Source organism: Labeo rohita, chromosome 9 (assembly GCF_022985175.1).
Source record: "Labeo rohita strain BAU-BD-2019 chromosome 9, IGBB_LRoh.1.0, whole genome shotgun sequence".
In the NCBI taxonomy this organism is placed as follows: domain Eukaryota; kingdom Metazoa; phylum Chordata; class Actinopteri; order Cypriniformes; family Cyprinidae; genus Labeo; species Labeo rohita.
This window is the reverse complement of record NC_066877.1, coordinates 35,545,081-35,565,532: the sequence shown is the minus strand read 5'-3', so window position 1 is coordinate 35,565,532 and position 20,452 is coordinate 35,545,081. Positions and strand designations below refer to the sequence as shown.

Here is a 20,452-nt window from a genome sequence, read left to right as displayed (position 1 = left end):
AATAACATGCTAGAAACATGCCGATCATGTTAAAACATGATAACAACATGCTAATCATGTTAGCAGCACACTATTAACATGCTATTAACACGCTATTAACATGTTAGTAACTTGTTAATCGTGTTAGCAACATGCTAATAACTTGCTAATCATGCTAGAAACATGCTAGCAACTTGCTAATCATAACTGCAACATGTTAGAAACTTGCTAATCATGCTAGAAACATGCTGATAACATGCTAATCATGTTAAAACATAACAACATGCTAATCATGTTAGCAACACACTATGAACATGCTATTAACATGTTAGTAACTTGTTAATCTTGTTAGCAACATGCTAATAACTTGCTAATCATGCTAGAAACATGCTAGCAACTTTCTAATCATAATAGCAACATGCTAATAACTTGCTAATCATGCTAGAAACATGCTAGCAACTTGCTAATCATAACTGCAACATGTTAGAAACTTGCTAATCATGCTAGAAACATGCTGATAACATGCTAATAATGTTAAAACATAACATGCTAATCATGTTAGTGACACACTATGAACATGTTATTAACATGTTAGTAACTTGTTAATCTTGTTAGCAACATGCTAATAACTTGCTAATCATGCTAGAAACATGCTAGCAACTTTCTAATCATAATAGCAACGTGCTAGGAACTTGCTAATCATGTTAGAAACATGTTAGCAACTTTGTAATTATAATAACATGCTAGAAACTTGCTAATCATGCTAGAAACATGTTAGCACCATGTTATTCATGCTAGAAACATGCTGATAACATGCTAGTCATGTTAGCAACATGCTATTAACATGTTAGTAACTTGTTAATCGTGTTAGCAACATGCTAATAACTTGCTAATCATGCTAGAAACATGCTAGCAACATGTTATTCAGGCTAGAAACATGCTGATCGTGTTAAAACATGCTAGCAATATGCTAGTAACTTGCTAATCATGCTAGTAACAGCATACTATCACTTTTTTATCTCTCTATCTGACAGACTGTTGTTTTCAAATCATTTAAGCTTTAAAGCTTTAAAAGTACTTTAATCTATTTCAGACTGAAAACCGTCATATTTTTTAAAATCTTTTAAAACCTTTTCAAACTTTCTAGTCAGGCTTTCTCAAGCCATCTTCAAACTTTTTTGTATTGACAAACTTTTTTTATCTAGTTGTAAAGTCTTTCCACCGGTTGTCCACACAGCATCATTTCACAGTGACCATGTTGTTGAGCTGAAAACAGTTTGTGAAACCCAGTCCTTTAATGTTCCACAGAAATAAAACAATGTTTTAGTGAATTACTCATCGTTATAAGTAACTTCGCTGAACCCCGCCCACACGGTAGATGCCCCGCCCTCGCTCTGTGATTGGCTGGTTTGGCGGTCCGTCAGGAGCGGGATTCTGCCATTCTGTCAGAAAGGGAAGAGGGAATCACGGCGGCGTCTCATAGGCGGACAGAGATGGAAAGAGAGCAGAAACTCAGGCGAAAGACAATAGTGCAGCACAGCAGCAGCTCTCTGACAGTCTGAAACCGGACACACGCTGAGTTCATTCAGCCCATTTGCTTCTGTTAACTCACTCTTTTCTGACAGCGAGACTTTCATCATGTTGCAGGTAAGAAGAAACATCCTGCATTCCTTCAGGTGCTTTTCGGAGAAGTGATTTACTTTACAGCACTGTGTTGAGTACAGACACAGGCGTGGGCAGATTTCAGGAGCTTTTTTGTTGCAGATTCAGCAGTTTATGACGTCTGTGAAAGTAATAAGTCAGTAGGAGCCGTTCATTCCTTTAGTCAGTCTCTTTACTTCCAAGATTGTTACCAGAGGGTGGAAAGAAAACTTGAAGCGACTCAGATGTTAGACAGTTTATCTCGGGACAGTTATATTTTTCTAATAACTACCAACAGATGTCGCTGTTAAGATGTTCAGGTTTCATTCCACAGCATGTGGATTACGTTTGGACGGATTCTGCACGTTTTATTAATGCATTTCTCAATGCATTGATTTAATTAACCATGCAATATACAAATGCATGCTGCAAAAAGATGCAATTATTAATTAGGTGCATTATATCTTTTATATACTTATGGACGTTCTAAAACAACTAGTAACATTTTTTAAAAAATCATTAGAGGAACGTCCAAAGAAAACGATACAGGAAAAAAAGTTCAGTGAAATGTTCTGGTAACGTTCCTGGAGGAATGTTTGTTCATACCTTTGCCAGAATGTTAACTGAAGTTCTGAGAATGTTCTCTTGTAGCTGGGATTGAATCAAATGCAAAATATTAAGCACAAGCAGACTTTCAAGTAAAACAATTGATAAAATAATAAAAGTGCACTGGTTGCCAAACTCAATCATTACATTTAAATTAATGCTGAACACTGATTGAATTAATAATGCAATATACAAATGCATACTGCAAAAATGTGTCATTGATTAAAAATATATGTAATGAAATTGCATTAAATGCAATAAATAAATAAATAAATTTGCATGCTAAAAAATGTAATTCACAAATATCCCAACATTTATTTAGACCAAATGTCATTGACTTAAATGCAGAAAATTCCAATGAAAAACTATTTTAAAGGAAAATGGAAGCAGAATATAGAAATGCAGTGGTTGGCAAACACACACATTATGCTTCAACTAAAGATTTAGCACATTTTGTATAAACGCATGGTGTCTTGATGCTGAACATTGATTTAATTATATGCATGCTGTAAAAATATGCAATTCATTAAAAAAATATGCAATGCAATTAAATAAAAAAAGGAAATATGGATGCTATAAAATGTGCTACTGACAAATATATCCCAAAATGTATTTTGACCTAATGTCTTAGAATTAAATGTGAGAAAAAAGCTCAAAAGCTATTTAAAAGGAAATAACAAGTATACTTTTAATTAAAACATTGTACAGAACTGCAGTGTTATGTTGAAAATAATAAAATGCATTGGGTGTCAAACACTTGCATAATGTTTAAACTAAACTGTATGAATGCATGGCACCTTGATGCTGAATATTTTAATAACAGTACAATATACAAATGCATGCTGTGTTTATAAAGTGTATTATTTATTATTTATTAAAAATATGCAATGCAGTTGCATTAAATGCAATAAATAAATAAAATGAAAATGGAAATATGCATGCTAAAAAAAAATGTGTACACAGATGTGTCCCAAAGTTTATTTAGACCAAATGCCATTGAATTAAATGCAGATATAGATGCAGTGGTTGGCAAACACATGCATGTTTGACGTAAAGATTTTGCACATTTTGTGTAAATGCATAGTACCTTAATGCTGAACAATGATTTAATTAACAATGCAATATGCATGCTGTAAAAACATGCAATTTATAAAAAAATATGAAATGCAATTAAATTAAATGAACAAAAAATAAATAAACAGATAAAAATAGAAATATGCATGCTAAAAAATGTGATTCACAATTTAATTAAATGCAAAAAAAAAAAAAAAAATCTAATGAAAAGCTATTTTAAAGGAAAATGGAACATGCAGAATACAGAAATGCAGTGGTTGGCAAACACATGCATTATGTTTGAACTAAAGATTTTGCACATTTTGTATAAATGCATGGTGCCTTGATGCTGAACATTGATTTAATTAACAATGTAATATGCATGCTGTAAAAATGCAGTTTATTAAAAATATGCAATGAAATTAAATTAAAAATATGCAATGCAATTAAAAAAAGGAAATATGCATGCTATAAAAATGTGATTCACAAATATGTCCCAAAAAATTTATTTAGACCAAATGTCACTAAAGATTTTGCACATTTTGTATAAATGCGTTATACCTTGATGCTGAACAATGATTTAACAATGCAATATATAAATGCATGCTGTACAAATTTAATTTATTAAAAATATGTAATGCAATTGCATTTAATGCAATAACTACATAAATAAATAAAAATGAAAAATAAAAATATGCATGCTATAAAAAATGTGTTTCACAAATATCCCAAAATTTATTTAGACCAACTGTCATTGAATTAAATGCAAACAAACAAACAACCAACCAACCAAACAAACAAACAAAACAAATCCAATAAAAAGCTATTTTAAAGGAAAATGGAACAAGCAGAATATAGTAATGCAGTGGTTGGCAAACACATGCATTATGTTTGAACTAAAGATTTTGCACATTTTGTATAAATGCGTGGTACCTTGATCCTGGACATTGATTTAATTACAGTAACATTACTGTGAAAATATACAATTTATTACAAAAATGCAATGCAATTAAATGCAAATTATAATAATGAAATATGCATGATGTAAAAATGTGATCTACAAATATGTCCTCAAAATTAATTTAGACCAAACGACATTAAATTAAATGCCAAAAAAACGAAACAACAGCATGTTATGTTGGAAATGATAAGCAATAGATATGCAATACTTCAAAACAGATATGCAAACACTTCAAAAAGACTTTAAAAAGCAGAAATGATGCTGAAAAGTAAAGTTAGTAAAGATTTCCGTGCACATACAGTCACTTGTTTTAATACATTTTGGAGCACAAAAAAACTCTAACAAAGTTCTGCAGCTGAAAAAGAACAACAGCTTTGATGTATACGAGTGAACCATTGAAATATCTCGGTGGTGAGATCAAGAGCTGAACTGAACTGAACCTTCTGTTATTATTTTCACCAGAGAAGGTCTGGTTTTGTCAGGGCAGGGCAGGAATCTGTCAATAATCACTGCAGGGAGGAGGATGATGATGATGATCATGAGATTGAATGGGAATATCAGTCATCTCCGGTCACGATCCTCAAATCACGTCTGGATGGTTGGTCTTTTCCCCACGTTATCCAGCCGGCATTGATCTGTGATGCAGATGGCACAGCGTCTGGCTCCATGTGTGCTTTCATTGATTGCCAGTGCCAGTTTGCACCACACTAATACAGTATAAGGGCCTTTTTAAGTAGTTTGACGTTGGAAAACAGCTGGAAGGAGACTGATCAATGAGATCAAACCACGTATAGTGCATGCACGTGAGAGACGTGACTAATTACTTACTAAAATGTCATGCTTAACATCTAAATATCACAAAAAGATTTTCTAAATCAGTATTATTTCCTTGTTTTTCAGTAAACGTACTAAAACATGATGCATTTACTGGAGATGCAAAATTGTGTAAAATAAGACTTGTTTTCATAGACTGTTAATAATTTGTCTTGTTAATCATTTTGCATATTATTAAGTTTTGCAGTTCATAGTAATATTAATTAATTGATATTAATTTTATATAATTAGCAAATAGCTTTCTATTGTGTCAAGCATACATTTATTTTATTTTATTTTTTTTTTTATTTTATCATTAGCAAATGCATTAAGCATATGTTTAAATTTTATTATTTTTGTATACCATTAGCAAATAATATTGTGTTAAGCATGCATTCCTGTTTTTTATTATTATTTTTTTTTTGTTCACGTATTAACAAATAAAAACAGATTTTTTTGTTTTATTTTTCTGTTTTTTGTTTTTTTTTTTCATATAATGTGCTAGTAGTTTTTAAGGTGTTAAGCATTATTTATTTTTTTTTATCTTTAACAATTTTTTTATTGTGTTGAGCATCTGTTTTTCATTTCTATTTTTTTATGTTGCTAAGAATAATTTCTTATTTTTATATCATTAGCAATTTTTATTGTATTAAGTATATATTATTTTAATTTTGTTTTTATATCATTATAGCACATAGTTTCTTTATTGTTTTAAGATTTTATTGCAGTCATGAAAGTTTTTGGATTGTGTCAACTCCAGGCATGCAAATAAAGACTAGATAAATATTTATAATATATATATATTTTTAATTATTTTAAGCATATATTTTAATTTTTTTATATTATTAACATTTTTTGTGCTAACATAATTTATTTATTTTTTGTATTTTTAAATTGTTTTAAGCATACATATTTTATTTTATTTTATTTTATTTTATTTACCCAAACTTTATATCATTCTGCAGTCATGAAAGGTTTTGAATTGTGTCAAGGCCACGCATGCAAATAAGAGATAAATTTACTTTAATATCATTACTTTTTTTAATTGCATTTTTTTTTTCATGTATATTACTTTTTTTGTGCTAGCATTATTATTTTTGTATTTTTTGTATTTTTTGGTATTTTTAACAAATAGTTGTGTGTTTTTATATCATTAGCATTTTTTTTTTATTGTTCTAAGTATATATATTTTATTTTATTTTATGTACCCAGACTTCATATTATTTTGCAGTCATGCAAATCAAGACAAGATAAATGCAACATTAACTAGATTTTTTTATTCATATGTCTATGTCAACAAACAGTGTAGTGCACATGTAATGTTTTAACACTGAGTGCATTGAGGGTGTTTTCAGTGGTGTTCATCACAGTGAGCTGAGCTGGCATCTGCGTGCCGGGTTTGCGCGTGTTTAACTGGAGGTCAGTGTGCCGTCGTGTGAGAGTGTCGTCTGTGTGTGTGATAGTCATTCGGTCCCGAGGCCACGTCTGACATGAGCTGCTCTGAAGCCTTGGACAGCTGCTAGGAAAAACTGACCTGCTTCGTCAAAATTCGTTTTCCGTGAGAGCAGAGAGATGCTGCAAGCCTGTGAAACCGCCGAGACGAGTGAGATAGCAAATGAATCAGGAAATGCATTCTATTTTTGATACATTATTAATAACTGTCACCGATGGAAGTGGAACCAATCTCATTTACAGAATGTTTGCAGATCAGATTTTCATCCCAAAATCAAATGAAAGAAATAAGTAAATATATTTTGCCTAAATAAAATGAATATTTTGATGAACGTTTCAATGCATTTTGCATTGCAACATTATTTTCATTACATTTAACCCAGATTGTCTTCTAGTTTATGCTGATTTAAATTTACAAAACACTCAAACATGAAATGTCTGTATTACAGTATTGAAAATTTGAGGAAAATTGTATTAATAACATTAATAAAAATATACATACATTATTTATACACAAAAATATACATTATTATGTTAATTCTAATATTAAAATTTAATTAAAATTAAAAGTTAATGTAACAAACATAAATTTAATTTAATATAAAAAAAAATGTGTGTGTGTGTGTGTGTGTGTGTGTGTGTGTGTATATATATATATATATATATAATTATTCATAATTATATTTATAAATATATTTAGGTTTAATTATATATTTATATAATTGTATATTAATTCTTAAATTAGAATGTTGTATTATATATAAATTATATTTAAATTAATTATTTATAAGTAATAATGAATATATTATTTTAAAAATATTGAATTAAAATTATACATTTGTATTAATTATTATTTTATATTAATTAGTAATAAAAATAATAAAAAATAATATTAAATTTTTAAATATAAATATGTTTAAATATATTTAAATTAATTATATATAATTGTTTATAGTAAATATAATAAATTATATATTTATACAAAATGTAATAGGAATTAATGTAATAAGAATATAAAATGTTTATTTAATTAAAATATACATTTTTATTAATTATTATTTAATAGTAACAAAAAAATTATACAAATTATATATAATTGTACATAGTTAAATTTAAAAAATAAATTCTCTCTCTCTCTATGCATTATACATTTGTATTATGTGATTATCTTATTTATTATTATTTAAACTAATTAATTATTATTTAATAATTATAATTTTACATTAATTACGACAAAATAAAAAATATTTATTATAAATATATTTAATTAAAATGTACAATTGTATTAATTATTATTTGTATTAATAAAATATTAATAAAATTATACATAATTGCACATTAATTATTACATTAATAAAATAAATAAATACTATATATATTCTTATTTAATAATTTATTATTATTTAAACTAATATTTGATCAATTATTATTGAATAATTATAATTTTACATTAATTATAATAATAAACAAAATAAAATAAATATATATCAAAATATATTAATTATTAATATAAATAAATATATACACGTTTATATTAATATTTATTTATTTACTTACTTACCTAACTACCAATACCAGTATTTGCAAAATCTGCATTTAAAGAGAAGAAAAAGCCAATGCTAAGGTCATCAGAGGTCATGTGTCCAAACAAACTCAGTCATATTTTGATACAAATCCATCTGTCACTTGGTATTACAGCTAATAATATAAAACAATATTTGGCCAGTGTTTGCTCCATGTGTCCTGCTAATGTTAAATAACAGTTGTTACAAAACGGCCAGTTCTCTCAGCCTGTCGCCCTAATGATTTTCATATTGTCGGGCTTTAATTTCATGGTAACATTAATTAATTTCAAAGACATTAAGGACTTTTTATAGGCTATCCGTGTAGCATCTGGGTCGTGAAGCAAAACCAATTGAGTGGACAGCAGGGGAGGAGGTCAATCCGATGAGAAACGACATAATTACACGGTTAACCAGATAAATCTGCTTTAATCGCGCTGCTGGTTTGAATGGGAATGAACGCATTTGTTTGTTTCTCTAACAGCCTCTCGCACATGTATCGATTACAGATGAAGTCATCGTATAAATATTTATTCGGATGCGAAAGTCACGCCAGAGCTGTTTGGGGCTCGTCCCGTTGAGCGGTATTCCCTAGTGAGGGCACTCGGATGAAGGGCGGCTTTGTGCGGCGGGAGCGGCAGATAGACAGTGACCCGCAGCGCTTCTCTCGTCTCTCTTTATACGGCGTTTCACTAGGTGGAGTCGGTTTTCCTGGAATTATCGGGCAGCTTTTCCTGTTGTGCTAACTTTACTTACAGCGCCTCTCTCCCTCCGAGTCTCTCTCTCTCTCTCTCTGTGTGTGTTTTATTAGTCATGTCCGACTCCGATTCGCCAAGCGAATCGTTCTTTTGAGTCGGATCTTTTCTCGAGCCAGTTCGCAAAACCGCTCTAAATGATTCGTTCGATTCGTCATTTCGATTCGTGGTGATTCAAAACCTATAGAAATCTTTTCTAAATCGACAATAAATCTTCAGTTAATTGTTTTTGTGTGTGGATACATATTTTTGTGTTATTTAAAAAGACTTAAAGACTTAAAAATACACAATAAATAAATCAATAAAAATATTGTTAAGAGTAAAATCAATTGAGTAAAATGATTTGAGGTTTCATACTTTAGTATTATTAAATATGGATCATAAGTACAAATATATTATAATATAATAATTAATATATTCATATTTAATTATATAAATTAATTACATAAAATGGTACAGAAATACTGTAAAATTTTAATAATATAATAAGGTAAAATGTATGTATTTTATTATTATTTATTGTATTATTGTGTGTGTGTGTGTGTGTGTGTGTGTTCTGGCATTTGTGGTTTATGAGGACACAAATGTGTATAATGACATGGGTACTACAATGTAAACATGGTTTATGAGGACACTTCCTGTGTCCCCGTAAAACAAAAGGCTTAAAAAACATACTAAACAGTGTTTTATGACATTCAAAAAGTGTGCACAGTCTCCTGTGAGGGCTAGGTTTAGGTGTAGGGCGATAGAAAATACGGTTTGTAAAGTATAAAAACCATTACGCCTATGGAGAGTCCCCGTAAACCACAAATGCAAGAATGTGTGTGTGTGTGTGTGTGTGTGTGTGTGTGTGTTTTGAGTCTATTAAAGGTTAAATGAGGGCAGATAGTGATAAACCAACATATGTTTATTGCTAAACTAATATATAAAAAATACTTTATTAGAGCTTCATACTGTGGTTAAGGGAAAAAACAAACAAACAAACAAAAAAAAAAAACAAAGAACAAAAACAAAGAGGCTCAAATATAATTGTTAGGTGTCATTATTATTTTTCATTTTTCCATTTGTGTTATTTATTAGTGCTGTTAAATGATTCATTGCGATTTTTCTTGTAATATATGTGTGTTTACTGTGTATATTTATTATGTATATATAAATACACACATACAGTATATATTTTGAAAGTATTTACATGTATTTACATGTATATATTTGTATTCATATAATTGGTATTATTTCGAAATATTTTTAATATATAAACAACTATATAACAACTTTTTAAGAGATGAAAAATATTAATTATGTAATTAAAAATTAATATATTCAATATTATATGATTAAATATTAATGTATTTGTAAATCTAATTATGCATAATTTATATAAATATACAATTATATATAAATTATATATTAATTATTAAATAAAATAAAATAAATAAAGTTAACATACAATATGTATATGTGTGTGTGTATAATTTTATATAAGTAATAATGTTGTTATATTAATAATATAATATGTTTTTTCATGCTTTTAGGTTTAGTTTACACTAATAACTCTGAAGCATATGTATATTTTATTAATTTTTATTATTATTATTAAAACAATTAATGTTGTTGTGGTTGTTGTAATTTTATGAATTTTATATAAACTATTGCCACAAAAAAAAAAAATCTTCATTTTATAATATTATAATTTGACGGTATTTGTGTGCCATGTTATAAGTTTAACAACGTTTTAAGAGATGAAAAATTTTTTTTAACCTGGCTGCCTTAAAATTGTAAGTTCAGTCAACGCAAAAAAAAGTTTATTCAACTTGAAATGTTAAATTATACTAAAAGTGACAACTTAGATATTTGAGTTGAATCAACTTAAAATTTTAAGGCAGCTGGGTTACTTACCCATCTGTTAAATTTAGCAAACACAAATATCTAAGTTGTTACTTAGTACAACTTAACATTTCAAGTTGAATAAACTTATTTTAGTTGACTGAACTTAAAATTTTAAGGCAGCAGGGTAACAAATTATTTTAAGCTCACTCAACAAATTGTGTTTTTTATTTTTTACAGTATATATATATATACACTATATTGCCAAAAGTATTCGCTCACCGATCCAAATAATCGGAATCAGGTGTTCCAATCACTTCCATGGCCACAGGTGTATAAAATCAAGCACCTAGGCATGCAGACTGTTTTTACAAACATTTGTGAAAGATTGGGTCGCTCTGAGGAGCTCAGTGAATTCCAGCGTGGAACTGTGATGGGATGCCACATGTGCAACAAGTCCAGGCGTGAAATTTCCTCACTCCTAAATATTCCACAGTCAACTGTCAGCTGTATTATAAGAACGTGGACGCGTTTGGGAATGACAGCAACTCAGCCATGAAGTGGTAGGTCACATAAACTGATGGAGCGAGGTCAGCGGATGCTGAGGCGCATAGCGCGAAGAGGTTGCCAACGAGTCAATCACTACAGACCTCCAAACTTCATGTGGCCTTCAGATTAGCTCAAGAACAGTGCGCAGAGAGCTTCATGGAATGGGTTTCCATGACCAAGCAGCTGCATCCAAGCCATACATCACCAAGTGCAATGCAAAGCGTCGGATGCAGTGGTGTAAAGCACGCTGCCACTGGACTCTAGAGCAGCTGAGACGTGTTCTCCGGAGTGACAAATCGCGCTTCTCCGTCTGGCAATCTGATGGACGAGTCTGGGTTTGGAGAACGGTACTTGTCTGACTGCATTGTGCCAAGTGTAAGGTTTGGTGGATGGGGGATTATGGTGTGGGGTAGTTTTTCAGGAGCTGGGCTTGGCCCCTTAGTTCCAGTGAAAGGAACTCTGACATTTTGGGCAATTCCATGCTCCCAACTTTGTGGGAACAGTTTGGAGCTGGCCCCTTCCTCTTCCAACATGACTGTGCACCAGTGCACAAAGCAAGGTCCATAAAGACACGGATGACAGAATCTGGTGTGGATGAACTTGACTGGCCTGCACAGAGTCCTGACCTCAACCCGACAGAACACCTTTTGGATGAATTAGAGCGGAGACTGAGAGCCAGGCCTTCTCATCCAACATCAGTGTGTGACCTCACAAATGCGCTTCTGGAAGAATGGTCAAAAATTCCCATAAACACACTCCTAAATCTTGTGGACAGCCTTCCCAGAAGAGTTGAAGCTGTTATAGCTGCAAAGGGTGGACCGACGTCATATTGAACCCTATGGATTAGGAATGGGATGTCACTTAAGTTCATATGCGAGTCAAGGCAGGTGAGCGAATACTTTTGGCAATATAGTATATATATGTGTGTGTGTGTGTGTGTGTGTATGGGACCCTGGACCACAAAACCAGTCTTAAGTCGCTGGGGTATATTTGTAGCAATAGCCAAAAATACATTGTATGGGTCAAATTATTGATTTTCCTTCTATGACAAAAATCATTAGGAAATTAAGTAAAGGTCATGTCCCATGAAGATATTTAGTAAAATTTCTACTGTAAATATATTAAAACTTAATTTTTGATTACTAATATGCATTGCTAAGAACTTCGTTTGGACAACTTTAAAGGTGATTTTCTCAATATTTTGATTTTTTTTTAACCCTCAGATTCCAGATATTCAAATAGTTGTATCTCAGCCAAATATTGGTCTATGCTAACAAACCAAACATCAATTGAAAGCTTATTTATTCAGCTTTCAGATGATGTATAAATATCAATTTCGAAAAATTGACCCTTATGACTGGTTTTGTGGTCCAGGGTCACATATATGTATGGATAGTGTAAACTAAACCTAAAAAGCATGAAAAAATTATAAAGTTACTTGTAATAATCTAAACAACTGAAATGCAATAAAATATAAAAAACTACAATTTTTATACTTTGTAATACTTTCTTAAATAATTCTTAATTTATTTCAGAGTCTTTTTCAGTTTTTGTTGTGTACGTTGAAATATTAAAAACTAAATAAATTAAAAGACTTAAAAACACTAAAAAAAAATGACAAAAACATGACTAAAACTTTAACAAAAGAATTAAAACATTAACAAAAAACTATTATAGTCTCGCCTAAATAAATTGTGCTAAAACAGCACTAACGTGCTTACATGCTTTATTACAACTTTCTATTATTATGCAATTAAAGAACAACAGTTCTCTAAAATATGGAGACAATGAGGGTTACAAACATTAACCCAAAGCATACTATGTATCTTATAAGACTCATGAAAGTCTTAAATGCAATAGAATTATTGTTTTCTTTGAAAATGTACATTTATGAATATAAAATTTATCAAGAAATCGCAATAAATTAATAATAAATTTGCAGTGAAAGTGTCTAGATTCAAAGAGTAACTTATGAAAACGTTTTTTTTTTTTTTAATGTAAACTTTTTTTTTTATGCCACATCAGAACAATACAATGAGAAACATTCAGATGCAAAGGAAAAATACAAAAAGATGAACAACATCAATCTAATGAAACAGTGCCAGAGGACAGTAACAAAATATAACAGACCAAAAAAATAAAAAATGAATAAATACAAAAAATACCAAATCAAAAATGGGTGTCTAAACAATGTCATACCTGCTTCTTATGAAAACGTTTAGAGGTTACGCGATGACGCAAAAGAATCACTGAGTCGCGCGTTCATTGAAACGATTCGTTCGAAAGAACCGATTCGCGGAAATGGGTCGGACTTCCCATCTGTAGTGTTTATGTGTGTGTGTGCGTGGATGAGTGAGTGTGTGTGTGTGTGTGTGTGTGTGTGAGTGAGGGCAGCTCCGCTCCGGCCGTGACTTTGGATTAGCGTGTTATGGGTGACTGCACCATCTGCGATTCTTGCCCTGGCACAAGAGCTTTTTTCCGCGAAAAACAAGCTTTCTGAAATCTGTACAGAAGTTCTGGAAATGGCTGTGAAGCGTGAAGCGACGCGAAATCCATCGGTGGGTCAAACAGAACTGCGTACTGTAATATTTGTGAGTGTGTGTGGCAGCATTTACTGTACAATAGTCTGTGTTTCAATGGCTGCATGTACCTGTCTCCAGAAAACATGTGTTTTTAGTTTCAAACGCTGTTGATTGAGAATCAAATGCTTTGTGTTGCTCTCAGAGGGTTTGGAAAACGATACTTTCAGCGAGTTTAAAGTTAATTCCTGTGGAAATGTGGCATTTGGGCTACGTTTGTTCTCTTCAGCTGAGATTTTGAAGTACGTAAATGTTCAGAGATCATATTTTTTGGCTTTGTTGCTCTTAAGGAATTTTAACAGTTAAACATTAATTCATCCTGATGCTTCGGATTTCATACTTTAACCCGTTCACATCCAGTTTCCAGTCCAGTGATCTTCAAATCATTCGCAACTTTTAATTTATTATCTTTTATGGATGCATTTAGAGTAGAAATAAAACACTGCCGGTGAGAAGAGCTGAATTCTTTTTTTTTTTTTTTTTTTTACAGTTAAAAGTGTGAAATCAAGGTCATATTTTTATGTAAGGGGAGCATAATTTAGGTTAAACGAGGGTGCATAATGGGAAACCTATATATCTTTATTGCTTTTTAAAAAGATATGAGTGTTTGGTCTTTATATAATGCAATGCTTAAATTTTGTGAGTTTTCTTGACTTTATTATTATTTTAAAACATCATATTCATATTTTTATGTAATGGGTATAATCTAGATTATATGAGGGTGGATAATGACACATATGTTTATTGCTAAACTAATATTAATATAAAGAATACTTTATTAGAGCTTCCAAATTGTGGTTGAGATAAAACAACAACAAAGAGGCTCAAATGTAAGTGTTGGATGTCTTTAATATTTCCATTTTTCCATTTGCATTATTTATTATATTGTATTATTATGTTTTCTTGAGTTTATTATTATTATAAAATATGAAAAAATTTATATTTATGTGTGTAATATGATAATTTGGGTTAAATGACGGCAGATAATGAAAAACCAACATATATTTATTGCTGAATTAATCTAAAATTAAGAAATACTTTATTTGAACTTCCATATTGTGGTTAATATTCAAAAACTCATCAAAGATGATCAAATATAAGTGTTTGGTATTTATTTAATTCCAATGCTGCCATAATTATTGTTTATTATATTGTATTATTGAGTTTTCTTATTATTATATTATTATAAAATATGAAAAATGTGATATTTTGGTGTAATAGGAGCATAATTTAGGTTAAATGAGTGTGAGTAATGATAAACCCACATATGTTTTATTGCTAAACTAGTGTTAATGTAATAAATATTTTATTTGAACTTCCATATTGTGGTTAAGATTCAAAAATAATCAAAAATGCTCAAATATAAGTGTTTGGTCTGAATATAATTACAATGCTTTAATGTTTGTTATTATTATATTGAATTATTGAGTTTTCTTGACTTTATTATTATTTAAAACATGAGAAGTGTGAAATCATAATCATATTTTTGTGTGATCTGAACATAATCTAGGTTATATGAGGGTGGATAATCATAAACTCAAATGTTTATTGCCAAACTAATATTAATATAAATAATACTTTATTAGAGCTTCCACATAAACAATAACAACAACAACAACAAAGAGGCTCAAATATAAGTGTTAGGTGTCATTATTAATTCCATTTTTCCATTTGTATTATTTATTATATTGTATTATTGTGTTTACTTGAGTTTAAAATGTGTAAAATGTGATATTTTTGTGTAATAGGAGCATCATTTGGGTTAAATGAGTTCAGATAATGATAAACAAACATATGTTTATTACTACATTAATATTTATATAATAAATACTTTATTTGAGCTTCCATGTTATGGTTAACATATAAGAAAAAAATCATCGAGAGGCTCAAATACAAGTGTTTGCTCTTTATATAATTGCAATGCTTCAGTTTTTGTTATTTATTATATTGTATTACTAATTTTTTTTAGTTTATTATTATTTTAAAATGTTATATTTTTGTGTAATAGGAGCATAATTTGGGTTAAATGAGGGCAGATAATAATAATAATAATAAACCAACATATGTTTATTGCTAAACTAATATTAATATAAAGAATACTTTATTAAAGCTTCCACATAAAAAAACAACAACAACAAAGAGGCTTTTATTCCATTTTTATTGTTTATTATATTGTATTATTATATTTTAAAATGTGAAAAATGTGATTTTTTTTTTTGTGGAATAGGAGCATCATTTGGGTTAAATGAGAACAGATAATGATAAACCAACATATTTTATTGCTAATTTTTTTAATTTTTTTAATTGCTAAATTTAATTTTAATATAATAAATACTTTATTTGAGCTTCCATATTGTGGCTAAAATTCAAAAATTGATTAAAGATCCTCAAATATAATTGTCTGGTCTCTACACAATTCCCATTCTTCCATTTTTATTATTTATTCTATTGCATTATTGTGTTTTGTTAAGTTTATTATTATTTTAAAATGTGAAAAATGTTTGGGTTAAATGAAAACAGATAATGATAAACCAACATATTTAATTGCTATATTTTAATTTTCATTTAATAAATAAGTTATTTGAGCTTCCATATTGTGATTAAGATTCAAAAATTGATCATAGATGCTCAAATATCAGTATTTGGTCTACGTCATTTCCATTCTTCCATTTTTGTTAGTTATTATATTGTGTTATTGAGTTTTCTTGAGTTTATGATCATTTTAAAATAATGAAAAATGTTGTATTTTTGTGTAATAGAAGCATAATTTGGGTTAAGTGAAGGTGAAGAATAATGATAAATGCATATGTTTATCACTAAACTAATATTAATATAATGAATACTTTATTTGAGCCTCTTTATTGTGGTCAAGATGCATCGTATAGAAAAGGAAGGTCATGGTTTACAGTGTCCGACTGTTCCTGTGCAAATTTTTACAGATATTGTATTGGCTTCAGACAATTGTTCCTTTGTTTCCCGATGGCTTTGAGAAACAGTTGCTCAGTGGATGTGCCAACAGTAATTACTGCATCTTCTCACAGCTTTACAGGCCATTGTGGAGTAATGAGCTTTAGCGTCTTTTCACACATAATGAGAGGATGATGAGAATTCACCCGATTTAACGTGATGGCCAATAGTCCGCCTGCTTACATCTGCGCTGATGGAGCTGTCAGAAACAAAGCCTTAGTGTACTAGCAGCAGATCGGGACGAAGCTTTCTGCTCGACTGAGCCGTCAAACCCTTCTCTGAGGAGATCATATTGCTGAAACTGGCTGAAATGATTTTGGAAATCTTGATTTTTAAAACTTTTATGGCGTTATAACATTAAACAATGAAAAACACGATCCAAACAGGCCTAATGCGGAGTCTGGGTGGTGCTGTTAGGACGTATGCAAATAATATTTGTGTGACGTTGCCGCTTTCCCATTTTATTGCTAATTTTCTGCTCTTTTTAATAGTTCAAGAAGTGCTGGGTAGTTATGTTAAAGTAATCCAAAAGTAGTTTGAATCCTTATTATATTACTGTTGTGATATTTCAAACTCAGATTTTAAGTTTTATAATATATTATTATAGCTGTTAAAATTTTACAGATAATCAACCTGAACATTAAGGGGAATTTTAAAACAAACATGCAGTTTGTTAACTAATGGAGCCACATTGAGATTCCAATATCTCTGGAACTGAACCATACTGGGGCTTAAAAACGAAGATACCAAAAGAAAAGTTTGCTGAGAATCATAATCTAAAAGGATGATAAGTTATTTTTAATACTTTTTGAGTTACAAGCATGCAAACTTTGGAAAAAATACACAAAAAAGTGCGTTTTTCCCATTTTTGAATGGTCACCACTGGCACATAATGCAACAAGGATTATTAAAGTCAACAGATTTTACTAAAAGACCTACCAATCTCTGTGTAAAAAATAAAATAATGATGCTGCCATATTTCTAAAGTCATTTACAAAGCCTAAAATTTGGCTCCAAATCAGGTCATTTTGACCCTCTACAAAATAGTCATGGCCACATTAAGATCCCCATATCTCTGGAAATGAACCATACTTGGGCTTAAAAATGGAGATATCAAAAGAAACAACCAAAATACAAAAGGATGTTAGGATATATTTAATACATCTTGAGTTACAGGCATACAAACTTTGGGGAAAAAATAAGCAAAAAAGTGCTTTCTTCATTTTTGAATGATCACCATTGGAATATAATGTCAACATATTTTACTAATAGACCTACCAACCTCTACAAAATAGTCATGGCCACATTACGTTTCATACTTGGGCTCAGAATTGGAGATCTTAAAAGACACTTTTATTAATAACCAGCATATGAAAGCATGTTAAGATATATTCAATACATCTTGAGTTATAAGCATGCAAACTTTGGAAAAAATACACAAAAAGTGCATTTTTCCCATTTTTGAATAGTCACCATTGGCAGATAATGCAACAAATATGGCTAAAGTCAGCAAAATTTACTAATAGATCTACCGATCTCTGTATAAAAATAAAGTAATGATGCTGCCATCTTTCTAAAGTCATTTACAAAGCCTTAAAATTGGCTCCAAATCTTAGGTAATTTTGACCCTCTACAAAATAGTCATGGCCTCATTAAGATCCCAATATCTTTGGAATTAAATCATGTTTGGGCTCAGAAATGGAGATATCAAAAGAAACTTTTATTAACAACCAACATCTAAAGGGATGTTAAGATATCTTCTTACATCTTGAGTTACAAGCATTCAAACTTTGGAAAAAATACACAAAAAGTGCATTTTTCCCATTTTTGAATGGTCTCTTTTGGCACATAATGCAACAAGAATTATTAAAGTCAACAGATTTCACTAAAAGATCTACCAATCTCTGTGTGAAAATAACATAATGATGCTGCCATTTTTCTAAAGTCATTTACAAAGCCTAAAGTTTGGCTCCAAATCTTAGGTCATTTTGACCCTTTACAAAATAGTCATGACCACATTAAGATCCCCATCTCTCTAGAAATGAACCATATTTGTGCTCAAAAATGGAGATATCAAAAGAAACTTTTATTTAGAACCAACATCTAAAAGGATGTTAAGATATCTTTAATACATCTTGAGTTACAGGCATGCAAACTTTGGAAAAAATACACAAAAAGTGCATTCCCCCCCCCCCATTTTGAATGGACACCATTGGCACATAATGCAACAAGGATTATTAAAGTCAACAGATTTTACTAAAAGACCTACCAATCTCTGTGTAAAAATAAAATAATGATGCTGCCATATTTCTAAAGTCATTTACAAAGCCTAAAATTTGGCTGCAAATCAGGTCATTTTGACCCTCCTCTACAAAATAGTCATGGCCACATTAAGATCCCCATATCTCTGGAAATGAACCATACTTGGGCTTAAAAATGGAGATATCAAAAGAAACAACCAAAATACAAAAGGGTGTTAAGATATATTTAATACATCTTGAGTTACAGGCATACAAACTTTGGAAAAAAAAAATAAGCAAAAAAGTGCTTTCTTCATTTTTGAATGGTCACCATTGGAATATAATGTCAACAGATTTTACTAATAGACCTACCAACCTCTACAAAATAGTCATGGCCACATTACGTTTCATACTTGGGCTCAAAATCTCTTTTAATGGAGATATTAAAAGACACTTTTATTAATAACCAGCATGTAAAAGCATGTTAAGATATATTCAATACATCTTGAGTTATAAGCACTTTGCAAAAAATACACAAAAAGTGAATTTTTCCCATTTTTGAATGGTCACCATTGGTACATAATGTAACAAATATGGCTAAAGTCAGCAAATTTTACTAATAGATCTACCGATCTCTGTATAAAAATAAAATAATGATGTTGCCATCTTTCTAAAGTCATTTACAAAGCCTGTAAATGGCCATTTTCATTGGATTGCTGAGTAAATATACATCTGTAAAATTTTATATTTTGACTTTCATTACTATTTATGTTTGTCTTTCAAAAATTTTAGCTTGGGAAGTTTCAGAATTTTGCTAATTTGACACAGAATTAATTTATTGTAAAGCATAATCCAATAATCTTTGTTTAATTTACAAAAAAGGATCATTTGAGATGGAATGATCCCATTGACTAAGAGTGTAGAGCTTTAAAATGAATGTGGAGTGGTTCAGATCACTTGATAAATATAAGTTCATATTGAGATGTCTGACTTCAGATTACAGACTGAGACATTTTTAAGATCTCCTCTGAAACTCTAGAGGTCTTTTACTTGGGAGAAACACTGAAATAGCAGAAGAAAATTTCAGTGGAATTCACTGGGATAAAGAGCTCTCAGTTTTTTGGTTTTTCTTTCCTGCAGCTTATGATTATGAAATATAAATGAGTCATGAAAGCTTTGAGTGGTTTCTGAGGCAATATACACCACCGTTAAAAAGTTTGGAATGGGAAATGTTTTTAAAAGGACTCTTGTTTGTTCACCAAAGGCTGCATTTATGATCAAAAATACAGTAAAATGTCAAATATTATTAATGTTTAAACAACTCTATGTGAATATATGTTAACATGTAATTTATTTCTGTGATCAAAGCTGAATTTTCAGCATCATTACTCCGGTCTTCAGTGTCACATGATCATTCAGAAATCATTCTAATATGCTGATTTGCTGCTTAAGATGATACATTTTAATT

General features: G+C 30.3%; 1 protein-coding gene across 5 annotated transcripts in view; it reads left to right on the top strand.

Moving 5' to 3' along the window:
* The window catches only part of mid1 (midline 1), an 85,584-nt gene that overhangs the window by 22,105 nt on the left and 43,027 nt on the right, over positions 1 to 20,452 (top strand). Inside the window, exon 1 of one of the 5 annotated variants that reach the window (XM_051119784.1) lies at positions 1,453 to 1,626. The exons of 3 other annotated variants lie outside the window; for them this stretch is intronic. The gene's annotated coding sequence lies outside the window, so the exon portion shown is untranslated. Of the gene's footprint in view, positions 1 to 1,452; positions 1,627 to 13,562; positions 13,757 to 20,452 lie in introns of those variants that run through there. One more of the 5 variants, XM_051119783.1, reaches the window with a different exon arrangement.